At 36.6% G+C, this 17,486-nt stretch overlaps 1 protein-coding gene and 1 long non-coding RNA gene across 2 annotated transcripts in view; both read left to right on the top strand.

The window, feature by feature from the left end:
• smyd3 (SET and MYND domain containing 3) overlaps positions 1-17,486 on the top strand; it is a 343,364-nt gene that overhangs the window by 152,072 nt on the left and 173,806 nt on the right. The gene's annotated exons all lie outside the window — the stretch shown is intronic.
• On the top strand, positions 7,150-8,701 carry LOC107077956 (uncharacterized). The gene is made up of 3 exons (XR_001478931.1): positions 7,150-7,225; positions 8,293-8,402; positions 8,500-8,701. It is a non-coding gene; the product is annotated as an uncharacterized lncRNA (long non-coding RNA).

The raw sequence follows: 17,486 nt of genomic DNA, 5'->3' as shown, positions 1-17,486 counted from the left end.
TGAATATTCACTTATCTGAAAAGTGTATGCATGTAAATGTGTTTGTTTGAGACTAATTAATTCCAAAATTGACTACAAAAATAATTGTTGTAGTCAGTGTATTTCAACCCTGTTATTGTTAATATTTTTGTCGCAAGTGATCAGCCATTTGTATGACTGCAGATCGCTTCATAGATATTTACTTGTTTATTGGTCTATTTGACTATTTATTTTATTATTAATAAAATTGTGTATTCTGTCCTGTAAATCCTTGCCTATACAGTATACAGTATCACCATTTTTCTGATTGATTCCTAGCAAACATAAGGTACTCCCACAGTTGTGTTGGTTATATTGGTTAGTAAGGTTATCATTGACCCAACTCTCTAGGTTATTGAGTGGCTTTCTTGTATTTGCTAATCTAATTCTGCTTTTGATTTCTCTCTTAACTCAGACTTCAGACCTCACCTTCCTTCTTTGCTCTTTGACCATGAGGGCAAGTCAATTTACTGCTTCTTTCTTCTGCACAGTTCACTTACAGAGTGGAGCAAGTAGTTGCCCTTAAGGAAGAGCAGACCTGTTTCTTCCTGGTGCAAAGACCAAACATCACTGAGCAAAATGTGCCTGATTGGGATCAAATCTCTCATTTCTAAACTGAAAAATCATAAAACCATCAAGCCAAATGAAAAAAGTATACAAGTCATGGTTCTCAGACATTTTTTTTTTTTGCTCTGGCTGTAAGTGCCAGAAAAATCTTCATCTGATCTTTGTTTATACTGTATCTAAAAAAATAACTCCAGAATGAAGGGTAACTGATTTATTTCTTTAAATATCTCAAACCAGAGGTTTGGAAACGAACCAAAAGGGCTCAGTGGCTTCTTTTTGTGTTTCTCATGACTTACCTGGCAAATAGAAGATATGTTTGATGTATTCTACTGATGCCAACGATGATAAACTTCCATGGATCCACCACATCAATGAAAACTTTGGGACACCAATGTAATAAACGTCTTTTAAGTATGATTTTTACATTTACATCTACATCTTTAACTTTAGGGTGAGCAGTATAAAGAAAAAAAAACTTCTTTATGTATTATGAACTATAACTTTGTTCATATATAGCAATTTAAGGTCTTATATCATGGTTATTATTTCATTTAAAATAAATTTATGTAGATGTACATTTAACATGATACTGTAGCTTGGCTCTTTCACCTGATCAGAACTACGCTTCCAGTTTGCATCTCACAAGGCCTAGGGCCAAGAATGGTTCAATCATACAAGACAAGGAGAGACACATTCATCCCCACAGATGAGAATTTGCGGTTTGGTTCTATAAACACACTTCATGAAATGCATGTCAGGCATGTTTTTTGGAAATGCATCTCCATGTATTTTCCAGTTCAGTGTACAGTGCATTCACATACAGTGCAAAGCAGATCCTTGAAGGCAGGCCAAGTTAGATGCCTCCCATTTATTGATGGAGATTTTAAAGCATAGTATTATTTGCTCTCATATGCATGTGTTCTTGATCATTCCAATTGAAAGATCAGTTCTTTACCACCTCTGAAATGCTAGGAAGAGCATGCATCTGACCTGGCAGCCCCTTCATGGCGGTGAAGCACAGCAGGTCAAATCCCAATGTGTGTGTCTCAGAGGTTAATTAGAGAGGAAGCCAGCTTGCTCAGCAATTTTGTGCCGTTCATACATGATGAGTGATGGCACTCAGCTACTGTTGATCATTTCTGTCCTGGGGCACCACTGTCCTAGTAATGGAGTCTGTTCTTTCTGGAGAGCCGTTTCCATTAAGCTCCTGTTGAAGAAATCATCTGTTTGGGCATGTGAAGACTGCACTTGTAATATTTTATCACTGTCATTCCTGTGACAGTGATAAAACACTGCTGCATACTGCCAACTGTATTTATTAAGATAACCTTTCGTGCTGTTTAATTAAACATCTAGTGTAACAGCGATAAGAATATTCATATTTAATTGAGCTGCTGGAGATTTTACAATATAATGTCAAAACTATTTCGTTTAAGGGGACAAGAGATGGATTAAAGCCAATCATATCAGTATGATAGACTCTGTTTTTCACTTTTTATTTAAATACAAATCTGCATTTCTGATTAAAACCAGAATTCATATTGTTTGAAAGTAGAGGGGGCCTACAGATGTGGGGAGCTCTCCTGAAGTCATGTTCATCCATATTTTCTAACCACTTCTTCCAATTCAGGGCCGCTGGGGGGAAAGAGCCTGTCTGGGCAAGCAACAGGCGCAAGCCAGGGTACACCCTGGACGGGATGCTAGGGCATACACACAGACACAAACACAGATGCATATACTCACACCTTGGACCGGTTTTCCCAGAAACCAATTAACCTACCGCTTCTATGTGTCTTTGGACTGTGGGAGGCAACTGGAAAACCCAGACTAAAGTATGGGTTAAAAAGTGAAAAAAAGAGTCTATCATACAGTTATAATTGGCTTTTAATCCATCTCTTGTCCCCTTAAACTAACGTACTATACAAACTGCAAACAAGTAGCACCCGAGCCCTGGAATTAAACTTGGGGCCCCAGGGCTGCAAGACAATAATGCTATCCACTTTGCTACCATGATACCTTATAAGGACACTCGACAAGCACAAACTTTGCACAAGACAATAAATGTCACAGACAAGAATTGCAAGATATTCTGCAGCTGAGCTTTTAGTGTGAAAGTGGAAATCATTAATGTTTCAAAGCCATTTTTAACTTCCACCCCGCTAGTCAGATGGCTTTAGTGAAATTTCTAAGCATATGTGATATTTGGCATATGTGAATGTTTGTAATTAACACATTTATTTCAGGAAAGACTTTTAATATATATTTTTCATATAATTCAGTGATTTAATAGAAGTGTAGTAAACACAATGTAATAAACACAAATTTGCATGGAAAAGTGGAGTGTTTTCCATTATTGTTAACAGACGAAAATGAAAATCCCACCAAAAGGCTAATATTACTTTTCCCACTGATTTGTTCTTCAGCAAGAATTCATTTCTGGTGGATTCAAATTATGTAATTAAAAAATGAACTAATTAAAATATCCGTTGTCTTCTTTTCTGCAGTTCTGAATTTGAACAACAAAAATGGGCGATGAATGAGGCATTAGAACATTAGCTAAAGGGAGAAAATAAAAAATTGTCTTTTGTTACAGAGAGAATGAAAATTATAGGCACACACATTTTTGCATGAAAAATTAGACTATTTTATTCCCCAGTGGAGCCTTAAAGATGCATCGTTTCTCTCTTAATTAAGTGTATAACAGGCACACTAGGTACTCTTTCTGTTTTATATTTTAAGTAGCCATTTAAAAGCAAACCTGTCTGTCTTAATCCCTCTGCAGCCCAAGTTATACTGCTAGTCTCTATGTAATTGAAACAAACTTGTAATTCCAAAGGCCTGTTTTATTGTTATGTAGGTGTATGGCCCTTCTACATACTGTAATTCATATGAAAGAAAGCTAGGATTTTGTCTATATAAAAAAAGTTTACTGTATACAATCCTGTATGCAGTTTTTAGTGGAGCTAGGACTTTTTCAGCATAGTATTTGCAGTATCTTGGATGAATGACATTAAAATTCCCTGTTTAGGGACTCTTAAAAGGACTGATAGCTGCACCTCAGTGAAATTCAACTTTATTCCACTTGATATTTTCCTAGAAAAGGCAGGGATTTGTGGCTGGTATACTTTTTTACGGTCTCTTGTTAATTAATTTCATCTTCAAAATACTGTGACAACATCTAAGAGCTTCAGATTTCTCAGTGAGTGTCTGCAGTTTCCTTCCAGAGTGAGAAAAGTAAAATTGTGATATTATTAATGATATTATCATCACTTTTGAATACCTGTTAATGTAAAAGTGACGGACACTGCTATAAAAGATTCTCAAACATAAATGATCACTTTAATAGATTATTTTGAATTACTCTTCTGGAACTTTTGTGAGAGTGTGAAGACATCTTTAAATCATGAGCCCATGTAACTTATAACAACAAAATAAAAACTTACTGAACCATAACTAGGTTCAATAATCCGTTTTTATCTTAAATTGGGTCCAAATGTGCCCTATGACTACCACGTTATAAAGTATCTAAATCCAATATTGCTGTATTGTAATAGTTTCAATTACAAAAATGTAATAGCTTTTTAAACTTGTCTTTTTTTCTGTAGGTACAAGAAAGCCATGTTAAATATTGTAAACCTATAGTGCTTTCCTAAAGGTTACAGTATATTCAATTGTATTGCTAAAAAAGATCACTTGTATGCAGAGAAACTGCCTTACACTAATAAAGACTTTCAGAGAATAAGACAACTCTCTTGGGTAAAAGGGATACATAATAAACATCTTATCCGAAAAGATGAACCTCCTGGTAATATGAAAAGGTCAAGTAAAAAAAAAAATCAGTAACAACCATTAAAGCAGGTTGTAGACAAACCATCCCTGGTGTCATCGGGCAGTCCTACAGAGTCTCATGTTGCACATTTAGATCTTTATGCCCCTGGCTGGCAACAGCTTATATCTTTCAGATGGACAACATATTGCTCTTCAGCAGTCAATACGATCTTGAGGGAGACAGGGGACTGATGGGGGAAAATGTATTCCTCAAAGCTACAGTACATTACCTCCGAGCTGTCCCTCTTTCATTGGTTTGTCAGTGCAAGCAATTGGTTTTTGATTTGTCATGAGCCTTTTAGACAAGTGAAGCCTTACAGATTATACAGTACATAATGACTTTACCCTAGCAAACGCCACGCTATATTATGTTGATATATTTTTTCTTGGAAACGTTATGCACGTTTTAAGTGGGTATAAACATGTCATATTAACCATACTGGCGTTACAGGAATACAGTACAGTAGGTCAGTTTGACCTACAGTAAACTAAGTTTATAAGCCTCATTGAATTTTAAATATTGTGCGTCCGCAGCAGTAATATATAATTATAGTTATATAATTTCTTGACATGAAAAGTACTATATACTGTATACTGTATGAATATTTTTTTTATTATTATTGTCATGAACGAGCAAGCGCAGGTGATTAGTCCCGCATACACACGCGGGACAGCACACCTACCGGCACTGTAAGAACACGCTCGGGCAGACTTTCACAGCGGGCGGCCAATTTAACTATTATTTAATTATTATTGTCTTATTAGTTCGATTTTAAAGTAATTTTAAATACTTCCCTCGCCCCTCATTTAGGGCTTTGTGATTAGCTGTGCGTTTGCTACTTCATAGTTTCCTTAGACAATTGTTTTTCTGTACCTTTTTGCGCTTAATTATTTCGCCACTTTCTCTGTTTGCCACTACTGTTATACAGCCCCGAGTATTGGGTTTATTTTTGTGCTTTTCTTTTTCGCTTCACTTTTGTTGCGGTGTTCCCCACTTCGCTGTTCCCCGAGACCTGCTTGTGAGCTCAGTCAGACGCGGCTATTTTTCACCTCGACGAGTTATTACGGTTATTTTTTAAGAAGAGACCAATTGAAGTCTCAGTGTTAAGGACGTGTGAGAAATACAGATTCAGTGGCAGATTTGTCTTTCTGAGATCTGCAAGTTGTTCATACTGAGGTCAATACCACGGATATGAGGGAGCTGACTATTGGAAGGAGCTCCCATATTCTTGTGTAGAGACAGTTACAGTACTTGTACTGTTGCATTTCCACACATTTTGAGAACTTTCATTAAATCTCCTGCAGTCTGTTGTTAACCATCTAAAGGCCAAATTGGAATTATGACATATAAAATCCAAGGGAGCTAAAATAAAGGCTCTCACCTTTTTGCACAAGTCTATTCCTACAGTATGTTTATACTTATGTATCCATGCGTACAGTGTGTGGGGGGAGAGCTGATTTAGATCTCACTGTCTAGATTTCAGAAATGTATCTTTAATTATTTTTATTATACTTTAGGACTTTTGTAGGAATGAGGATGGATGGTGGTATTTTCATATTGTATCTAACTAGAAATTGCCGTCTTGCATTACAATCTTCCTAGTTTTGTATGTAAACAAAAATGTTGTAAGAAATGTGTTTATCAAAAGAATGCAGATATGCTATAAAACATATAGTTTTATAGTAATATGAGTAACAAAATAAAATCTACATTTTTATCGTCAATCCACCCAGCACAGAGCAGCGGTTTCAACAAGACTTCTGGGAAGATTGTTCTCACACAGTCCTTTGTTAAAAAAGTGTTTTTCATTTTTGAAGCACTTTCTTGTAGTTTCTGCTGGTGTTGCACTGTTGACTCTGAAGGAGTCTGTTGGATTGTAAACATTTTGCCAAAATCCTTTTCTTGAATTAGATCTCCTCATAGTTGTCTCATCTCAATACGGAAGAGAATAATTTAGGACATTCTTGACTAGGAAATGTACTGTAGTCTCCCAGCACACACTGCAGAAGGCTGTTGAGTGGTTTCCACAAAACTGAAAAAAATACACAGTTATCAGGCCATCCTTCTCAAAACTGTAAAAACAAATGTCAACACTGGGGATGTTGTGGCCGAGAGAGGGTTGAGAGAACAGAGGAATTTTTCACTTCATATTTATTAACATATAATTAAAAGTTGTTTTACTTAAAAGTCTTGTTTGCCTGTTTTTTGGAAATACCTCCCTTGAAACAATGAGGTGTCAAGAAAATATGTTAGAGTGAGTATCTTATTTGAATAAAATTAAAATAAATCATGGATGACTACAGGCCAATGAGGGAGGCAAGGAAGTGATGACCTGCATGCAGACCTTAGAAAGGTTTATACTGGAATTGTTAGAGTTGTAAATCATTTTAACAGCATTATGTTTGTCCCTGCATTTATATTTTTCTTTAGCCCATTGCCATGTTGGTCACACTAGGAACATGTGGATGGGGATCCTAATGGTAATAGCACACAAGAGAATACAGAAGCATTACAAACAGGCTTCTTCACTCCGGCACCTTTTCTAACCATCCTTTCAGTTTTTACTTAGTGTCCATCATTGGTATTTTTTCAACCAATTAATTAATTTTGATGTGAATTTGTGAGCGATCAAGGATGAAAAATAAGTTAAGTCACAGAGCATTCCTTTAATCTTCAATGAGAGTGAGGGAAATGACAGAGGTGAAACGCACTTTGATTGTTGTTGCCAGGCAACAGTTTTCACTGCCAGCTCTCCACTGCAACAGCATGAATCATAAAAGACAAATCAATCTATACATTTCCTGCTCTCAGGTAATTGAAACTTTCATTCTCTATCGGGTGGTTGGAATATCAGTGTTAGTTAACTGAGTCCTTAACTGTAGCGTTTTATTTATAAAGCAGATAGATGAGGTCAGTAAGTACATTTGTTTATGAGGGGGAAGTATTGCTGGAAATAAAATAAATGGATGTTATTTTAAAATTGTTTATAGAATTATTTTAGGATGCTGTATTTTAGGATGATTTTTTGTCACCAATATAAAGAGATAATGCTGATGAAGGAATGTCCTATTCTGAAAGACCAAAAAACTGAAGCTTTTTAGTCTTGAACAGGGAAGAACCTGAAATTGAACAATGTTCAAAATCTTAAAGTAAATATTTATTTAGCCCGTTGCTGCATGCGACCATGCAGAACATCAAGAGCTCCCAGTGAGAGGGAGCATTTTGGGAAGCCAATGAGTTTCTTTATTTGATAGAGTGGCTTCATGGACCTTCACACATGAACACTCTGGACACAGAAAGAAAGTAAAGATAAAGGATGACTCCTGGTCTTATTAACAAAGTCAAACAAAGCAAAATATACTGTACACTTCAGAGAGATGGCTACCAGCACATCAGTTTCCTACTCCTGCTCTTAATGAGGTTTAACAAGCCTGGTATAGTGGTAAAAAAAGAGAGTAAACAAATACTCTTGTATAGAAAACCAAACATGAACATTTACCGTTCCATTCAGTGAACAATAATACAGTCATTGACATATTTACACAGGTGAGGTTTTTTTCCAATGTATCTGATGCAGTGGTGGTTTTCAGTGCCACTGTGTTCTTTTTGTGGTCCACCATAGGTACACTTGTAAATTCAACTTTTACATAGTGTATGAGATCAAATAAATTCCTTAATAAGGCTGAGTTGCCTTCTCTTTTTCGTTTGTACATTTTCTTATGTAACTGTATCCATGGAGTTTTCTGTTTCCTGGAATATGTTTAATGTAATACTGGCTTGTGTTTATTCTTCTACTAACTGTGATGTTCATGTCTTTTTCCCCGTTATCCAATCTCCAAATTCTGGTGGTGCAAAACATTCCTTGTTCCTTGGCTTAGTATGACGTCTTCCGAAAATAAAACCAAAACCAATGTTTGTTCCCAACTTTTAGGGTATGTAAAGATCGCCAAGTCATTTCACAGAACTCTCCAATGAATACACGATTCAAGTAAGAGAAGTTGTTTATCAGTCCACCCATTATTGCATACTGCAACTGCTCATTCCCTTAAGGTTTGCTGCAACCTAGAATCTACTGTATTTCACAGGCATCCATTGGAGGGCACACACATGAAATATTTAGAGACGCCAGTTAACTACTTGGCCTTGACAAGAGGTCTTTAGAAGATGGAAGGGAACTGGAACAAACAGCAGGACGAATTCACCCCAAGTGCAGAATCAAATCCAGAACCCAATATCTGGGAGGAAGCAGAACAAATTCTGCCACCTGTTGTTGATTTATACTGTTCTTAGGCAAAATTATCTTCATTTCACTGTTTGTTCTTTAGACTATTTATTAATGTATTATTATATTAGAATCAGATGCTCATAGAAAGATGCATTTGCTGCTAGGAATAAAAAATACTTCAGTTTTGCATAATAATATAGGTTTTGAGGATTGCCTTTTGTGTAATTACTGGTTGGTATTAACATTACATAACAGTACATATTAAGTTAATATATTCATTCTCAAAAAGAGAATTAGAAGCCTGTAGTCTACTGAAGAGAGCACTGTATTTTATATACTGTAAACCTACTATGTTAAGAATACAGTATATAGCTATGTAAAATGCTAATCAGTCTTTAAACTTTTTTCTAGATAAAAACAAAATGAACTGATTTTCTGATGCTTTGTTGTGAATTTTAGTTGCCTGTGGTTTTGCAGCTATTTTGGACACATTGATTACAAAGTTGAAAACCTCTGCCAGGTAAAGTCTATAAAGTCTAGTTTGTAAAGCTAAAGCCCTGTCTTGTTCAAGTCATTAAAACACGACTCATGGTTCTGACAAAATATTTGCCATCTCTGTGTGGTTCTGTGGGAGGGAATTTGAAGACCATACAAGAATACTGCCCCAGACCCCTTTAATCAGTGAAACAAAACAGTGTTTATAGTGTTTCTAGTTTCCCTAGATTATGATGATTAAAGTAATAATATTAATTATATATGTTTTGCTGGGGGCCATTTTGTGAGATATCTCTGTTTATTCCATTACAGGGCAATTTAGGATGGAGAACCACACATTTCATCATGTACTTTTCTGAGAGTTTGAAGGTGTAGATACTGTATGAATGAATAGCAGAATTTAATGGCAATTTTGTGGGCAGTTGAATGAAGGCTACTGTTATCCACATCTGTTTCATTAGTACCCCCTACCTTCACCTACCAAATGTCCTTCACTGATTTACATGCTTTTAACATGTAATAATCAGTATTCACAGTACTGGTGATCACTCTGTTGGATTCTTTACTTTAACGTGGCATTGGTTAAAACTAATATTTACCAAATTGTTGGCTTGGAGTGGAATATTTCTGAATTCATGAGTGTGTTATCTAACATATTTATTCTAACATCTTTTTTCTTTTGCTTTGTCACCCTGTCACCCTGCTGTGAGGGTTATTTTATCACTTAAAGCTTCACTATTCATAGTCAGAGCCCAAAATGTACAGTATACAGTAATGTGAAAGATTTTTTGTGGTTGTTGATGTTGATTTTATTTTTCAATAATCTTTTGTAACATCAAAATTATGGTTACAGAGGAGCGGATGCAATCCAACCCACTTAGCGCATCTGGATTTTAATAGCTGCTGTAATAGAGCTGAGGATCCCACCCAGCCATTTCGTAAAAGTAGCCAAAATATAATTTTCAATAATGTGTCTGAGTGACTTGTTCCAAACTCCAACAACTCTCTCTGTAAAAATGATGATCCTGTTACAGAAGAAATTAATGTTACTGTATGTCATCATATTTAGCTTGTTAGAAGATAAAAGTCCAACTTACCAGTTACAGTAAGACACATTACATTATAATGGTTTGAGACCAGACTGTCAGTGCTAAATTGATATACAGTATCTCACTTTCATAATCAGTTCATACAGTATGTATCAGTATGATTTTGTGAGGTAAAAAGTGGAACTGCTAATATCTTAAGGGAATTAATTATTGGTTTTAATGTCTTAATTGCTGGGGCAAGCAGATATTAAAAACAAATTGAAATTTTGCACACAACAAAAAACAATGACTGATTTGTGTTCCTATTATTATTTAGCAGAAGTTAAAGGGTAATTTTTGTTCTTTTTAAGGTATGCACTTTTCCATTTCTTGTGTCAGGACTGAGTTATTTTTTTTCAGAGTGAAGCTTGTAAAATGTCACAAATCCCCCTCTCCTTGCTCAGTGTGCAACAGATCTTTCTAAAGCTGGTTCTAAAAACTGAGGTGAAAATAAACTTGAAACTTCATGCATGAATTAAAACCATTGATTACTATCTGCACTATCGTTTGTCAAAAGGACATGCATTTACACATGGATTAGGGTGATTTCATTCACCATCACTATCCATTACTGAGGATTTATGAGGAAGTGTAGAAAACAAATTACTGGGGTGTAACCCTATTCAGGGCCGAAGTGCAAAAAATCACAGTGACACAATGCGTAAAAAGACAGGAAGTCTTGATGATACTTTTTTAATCAAAAGTTTTTCAGTTAGAGGTTATTCACTCTAAAGATTATATAATGATTGACCTGTAATATACAGTACAAGTTTAATTACGTTGCCGTTTAATAACTTATTAAATGAGTCATTTAAAGGGATCGTTTCTTTGACAGCCTGTTCTCGAACACTTTCTTTCTAGGTGAAAGTTAGGGTTAGCGTTGCTCTGAAAAATGTTGTCCTCATTTCGTACAAGTTACTGTGTCCTGCCTACACATAGACTCACTGCAAATGCTACCCCACCAGGGAAAGTTGAAAAGGTGATCAGCATTATATCTCTTCAGCCATTAAGACTGTCACTTTCACTGTTCAAAGTACAAAAATGGGGTGAAAAATCTCAACCTATAAACGCATAATGAAACATAATGTCACACGGAGAGAAAAGACACCCCAGACCTTTAAGTGCTTATGGGAATCTAATGAATGGTGGTCGGATCTGATAATTCCCACGGTCTCTCCCTTCCATCAAGCGTGTATGCATTTTCATGGAAAGAGAGGACCAGTAGCCTTACAATAAGGCACTTTCTGCTGCTAGAATGTGTAACTCCCACTTGATTCATTGGTTCAAGCCATCTAAGACAAAAAAAGATGATTGCTGTATGGTCTCAATTGTAAGGTAGCAGAGCGATAGAGCTGATTTCATGGCAGAACCTGTTGGGTCTACAAGCATATCAGCATACATCTAGGGGTGCTGTTAATGTTCTATTCCTTCATATAAACACACGATGTTGTAGAATTGTGTGATTTAATAAAGAAAATAGTGGGATATCCTAGGCTTTAATCTTAGAATTTTTAATGGATATCAGTTAGATATTAATGCTATTCTTTACAGGATCAAAAACCATGCAGTTCAGGTTATTATGGGATAACAAGTAAATAAAAATAAAGTTTATATAAAAGCCCAACATTCAACAGTTGTATAGAGTTATTAACCTTTATAAACACCCTTCTTCATTTTCTTTATATGATCACCAACAAATGTGCTGTACTTTTGAGTCCCGTATGCTCCTAGATGCCTTCTATAAAAGTAGTTTTGAAAATCATTATGAAAATATTGTGGTTTTCTATTCTGATTTAGAAAGCAAACACAAATTTGCACTCTGATTTCAGCAATTTCACTTTTCATTTACAAATGTTAATGCAGCCACTTGTGCAAATTAATATTTAATACTGCACTCAGCAGGGGGTTATTTCCAAGGGGCTACATCTAGTTACTCCTTTTTTTTAACTTCAGACAGAGAACTGCAGCGTCAGGATATGTGATTTGACAGGTGGTGGGCATCAGACTCTTGAGGTTTTCATAGCAAACTCCTCTGCAAAATAGAAACGCTGATATTAGGTATAAATTGAGACAGATTGTTTTTTGCAAAATGTATGAATCACACTATCAGATGACACATGCTCCTTTCAGAGGCCATGTGTCCTTTCTTCAGGCACAGGTACGGTACCTGACTAGAGAGAGATGCAAACTACAGTACAGTATGCTTCCTCGTTATCATGCAGCCCAGTATGCTAGCCTATAACCTGAGTCTCACCTCTATTATGATAAGAGCTAATTGGCTAGCTCAGCCCTGATTCCTGATACAAGTGTGTCCAGTTAATAAACCAATAATCTGAATGTCACAGTGCTCTCTGGTTCTCGTGAAAGAAAGTCTCAGGTATTTAACCTCCACAAAATCTCATCCATTGATGCTTCAGAAATGCAGTGGTGTTTGCTGAAGCTTTTAGATTGGGTACGGAATAAAGAGATATTGCCATTTACTAAATAATGTTCAGTATTAAAATTGCAGGTACTTAAAAAAATAAAAATCATAGTGTAGTTCTTACAGTATGTGTAATCTTTTCATGTTTGTACACACAACTTGACAACAATTTCATAAGGATTTGTCTTTAAACTACAATATACAGTACAATATTGTATAAAAAGTACAATATATAGTACTGTAATATTTAAAGATTGATGAAGTACACACAAATAAAGATCAGAAGAATTTTGGAACGCAAAGAGAATGAATTATTTCTGCTGAAGAAAAATAATTCAGTAAGTGCCTAAAGCGGTCTACCATTGCAAAACTGCATTTCAATTCAGACTTTCTAAACTCGAGCGACACATGTTTTAGAGTTTCTCTTTTTACTGTGGTGAGGGTATCATGTAATAACTTGTAGAAAAGTTAGTGAGTGCAGATTTTCCAAATGGAAGAGTTAATGTGGAAAGGTTAGGATAAAGCATTAAAAGGAACTTATCACACTATTTATGCATGTATGTTTATTAGAAAATAAAGTATGGAGCTTGATGTTCTTGTTAAAATATTTTTGAAGTCATTTTGATTAATTGATTATTTATGAAAAACTGTGACTTACTGTACTTAAACATCTTTAACTGTTGTATAAGAAACAAAGAAATAAAGCACTAAACCACCACACTAGTAAGAAAATTATTACCTCTTCAGTGGAATGGCCACCTACTGTACCTGTGCCTGCCCAGTTTCCAGGGTTCAGTAACTACATACTTGCACTTATTTGGCACTCTATAAAAAGAAATGTTGGCCTACCAGACTGAATGATGCAGTATTGGGTACTCGACACTTGTAAATAGGTACCCATGGTGATTGTAGAGACACACTGATGGATGGGATTAATTACATGCATCAGCTGTTTTGAGATTTCATTGTCCTTTGCTCAGAAATAAAGTAGGCCGTCCCTCCAGCTGAACAATGTTTCTGGCGAGACTGCGAAAAGCCTTGTTATCTACCCCTTGCAATTGTCTTCTTCAGATACACTAACGACCCAACATTTCTCACAATTAGAAAACCAGAAGTTATGCTCAAGGCGGTTAGTCTCTTGTAGATATTCAATGCAGAATGTTCCCGACAAGCAGAGTGCACTGCAGGCATGAAACTACAACTGTTGATCCCAAAGGGTGAATACTGGAGCATCAGTCTCTTCTCCCGTGTGACTATTTTTCCTGTTTGATTTCATTGACCGAAAGAATAAAGAAAGGCTACAGCTTTAATTGTAATAGAGCAACAGATACAGCATCAAGGGAAATTAATTGAGGTTGTGATGCATGGAGAGTGCAGTGGTTGAGCTGGAAAAGTTTAATTAAACCAATTTGTTTATCTCCTTCATTTGGACACTTGTAATTAACTTCCTGAACTACTGTCATTCTCAAAACTGTTTACTCCTGAGTCGAGTCCCTTATTGTAGAATGACTAGTGCATTACTTTCATGCTTATTTACAGTAGTTGCTTTGCTTTTAACTTGCAGTTCAGTTTAGGGGGCAGCAACAGCCCTCATTTCAGTGAGCTCATTCTCTGCAAGCCAGATATTTGTTGTTACCTGGGTGGGGAAGTTCTCTCTGTGAGCTTAGAGGATAGTAAAGTTGAATAGGTTCTAAAATAATTATGTCACATATTAATCGAATGCCCTAAAACATTATTATTGTATGGGGTTTTGGAGTTAACTTAAAAATGTAATCCATTATCACACCCGAAGAAGGCTCCACAGCCAAAACGTTGAGTTTCCTTTCTTCTCTTTTCAGCATGGAATAAAACTTTTACTTGGTCCTTTGCAGCCTACGCATGCTGGCGCAGCTCCTTACTTGAACTACTTCATCCATTATGGTTATAGCACATTATCTCTTGAAAGCAATTACAAATACAAATAATAGTATACTTGTATTAAAAGTATACAGAATGCTTTTTGGGCAGCACAGTGGGTCCATGGTTAAAATTGCTGCCTCATAGCACTGGGACCCTGGGTTCAGGTCTGAGTCTCGGATGCTACAGTATCTACGGAGTTTGTATGTTTTCCATGTGTTCGTCTGTGTTTCCTCCGGGTGCTCTGGTTTCCAAAACATGCGGGTGTGTTAATTGGCATCTTGGAAAATTGGCCTCGGTGTGAGCGTGTGTGTGCCATGAGATGGACTAAGGTCTCGTCCAGAGTGAATCCTGCCTTGCATCCCTTTGCTTGCTTGGGTAGACCAGCTCCCATGCAACCCTGAATTGGAGGAAGAGGTTAGACAATAGATGGTTTACTTGTTGAAAGTAATTTTCTCCAACGTAATCGATACATGTATAGGTGAACATGGTAGTCATACGAAAAGGACTTTTTAAAATCACCTTTATGTCAACCAAGGATTGAATCATCTGATAAATTTGAACACACAAACACAACATGTTTTTTAAGAGTGAAATAGCAGACATTCAGATTATAGAAGTATGTTGGCATGGTTTCATTTGAAGCTCTGCAGCTTTAGTCAGTTTCACTCAGTCATTGCTGGCGTGATGGAAGGAAGTCATTAAGGTTTGATTGTGGAAGGAGATGCTTATTTTTGGCACAGTGATAAGCAGCACCTAGTCAGAAGGTGAGTGTCAGAGGTGCCTCACAATTACAGCTGTTCATAATTATTTAGGTTAGGTCTAGTCCTGCATCTGTGACACTGGTGAGTGCTTTTTAATAGACAAGTAACTGAAATATGTGCTGCAGTATGTTTATGCTAGCACCTGACTGTAGACACACTAATACACCACTATAACAAATCAGTAGCTTCTGTGCACAATGAGCTGGTCTAGATTTGACAAGCCTTTGGAAATACTGAGTGTTAAACAAGATGAACAGAATGACGAAAAACTGGATTCTAGGATGTCTGATCTCTCTGAGCACAGACCAGACGTTTGCTTCCTTTACCCTTGACTGCCTTTTTGTGGCGTTAAGGTTCTGAATGGGTAATCGCACTGAGACAGAGAGGGAGCTGGAGTAGTGCTGATACTCATAATTGCTGTGTCAGCTGGTAATTGGGGTTGAGATCTCATTGATTCATTTAATTTCCCTCAACAGAATATTTTTCAGATGGGGGGGCATCTACGTTTTCTGACGAAGGCCATTCAGCACATTCTTTGTCATAACGACAGTTCTGCAGTAGCTCTGCAGGGTCTGCTTTCTCTTTTAGCAGATGCAGATAGAACCATGGCCTTGGGAAAGTGTGGGTGGTCAGCCTTTTTCCTGTAGCAGGCAAACCTACTTTCTGATCACAAGACTCGGACAGCATAATTAGCGCAGCCGAATTTGATCAATTCAGTTAGTATAAAGACCCAGAGACATTTTTCAAAGATAATGGAAAAGGCAGAAACAAAACAATGCTGGAGTACTTAAAGAGAGATATGTGTACCTTTGCTAACCTTCTACTGTTTCATTTCAAAACTCAGAAAAGCCCTTTAATTACCGAGCAAATTAGTCTTTTCAGCCCCCACAACCCTACAAAAACATTCACGCTGTTGCCAAATTTATTCTCCAGCAAAACTGTATCTGTGCTAGTTAATTCATTCCCCCCCTTTCCCGCTAAAATTAACTTTTTTTCACCCCCAAGAAACATCACAGAGCACATACTGTACTAATCACAAGCATATTATTATTTTAAATTTCCACAATTTATGAAAATGTGAATACCAAAGTATGGTCTGAATATTACTTGCATTCAAACAGTAAAATAGAATTAGGTACGACCTCTGCTCCCTTTATGCTATATAAAATAACCCTCTTTAATTTTCACCACAATGTGAAGCAGACATAATCAGTTTCTGTGACTGGATTCAAGCTCTTGACTTGTGTTTGAATAAATATGGATTGCACTATACTATACTCTTATAGCCTCACTGTCTTTGATATTAATTTTCATCAGCCTGAGGCCCTCCAACTTCTCAAAAGCAGCAACCGTGACATACAAGCAAGGTTATTTGTATGTTCTGCTTGAACTTTTTGTTTTGCTTTTCTGCTCACAGCATTAGATGCAGCACAACATATTAAAATATTTTAAAATATTTAAAAAATATATTTTAAAATATAACACCATGTTGGTGACATGGAGACTTTGCTGGGGAAAAAAAACGAAAGCAAAGCTCTCAGTTAATCCCGGTCTCGGTCGAAACGTGTTCTTGACACTCCTCTGTCCCGAGTTCCCCCAGACTAATGCTTTTTGGGGATTGTTTTGCTGTTTTGGATGCAGTGCACATGGTCAATGAAACCTTCCCCTGAAACCGAAGCTGATTGGCTGCTGCAAAGACAGGTTACAGTAATACATTCCCACAGCATCCTGTGAAATCTTTTGGCGTCTCCAGAGTTATCTCAGAGAGTTCACTGACCACTCTGCTTCTTGGCTGTGTTATTTACAGTATATCTGGTATGTTTAAAAAATGGTGGGACTGGGAATGCAACAGAATTGTCATGGTAGGAAGTGTTGCAGAAACAACATGATATTAAGCTCTAGTATTTTCCTACAAATAAAAGTAATTCAAATTTCCAGTATATTCAAATTCAGACAATTCTGTCCAACCTTTCAGTCCAAAGCACTAAAATGACAATGAAATTTCTCCAGTAAAACTGACCTACAGAATGTTTCTTTTTAGCACAGCAGCTACTATCTCACCTCATGTTCAGGAAGTCTTTTAGAAATTGATTATTTAAGGTGAAGTGATCATTTAAGTTCAAGGAAACCAGCTCACAATGTCACAGAACCCACAAAAGAAAAGCGATGCTTTGCAGTATTG

The sequence above is a fragment of the Lepisosteus oculatus genome, chromosome 2 (assembly GCF_040954835.1).
Source record: "Lepisosteus oculatus isolate fLepOcu1 chromosome 2, fLepOcu1.hap2, whole genome shotgun sequence".
In the NCBI taxonomy this organism is placed as follows: Eukaryota; Metazoa; Chordata; class Actinopteri; order Semionotiformes; family Lepisosteidae; genus Lepisosteus; species Lepisosteus oculatus.
This window is presented reverse-complemented; position numbering and strand designations above follow the sequence as displayed.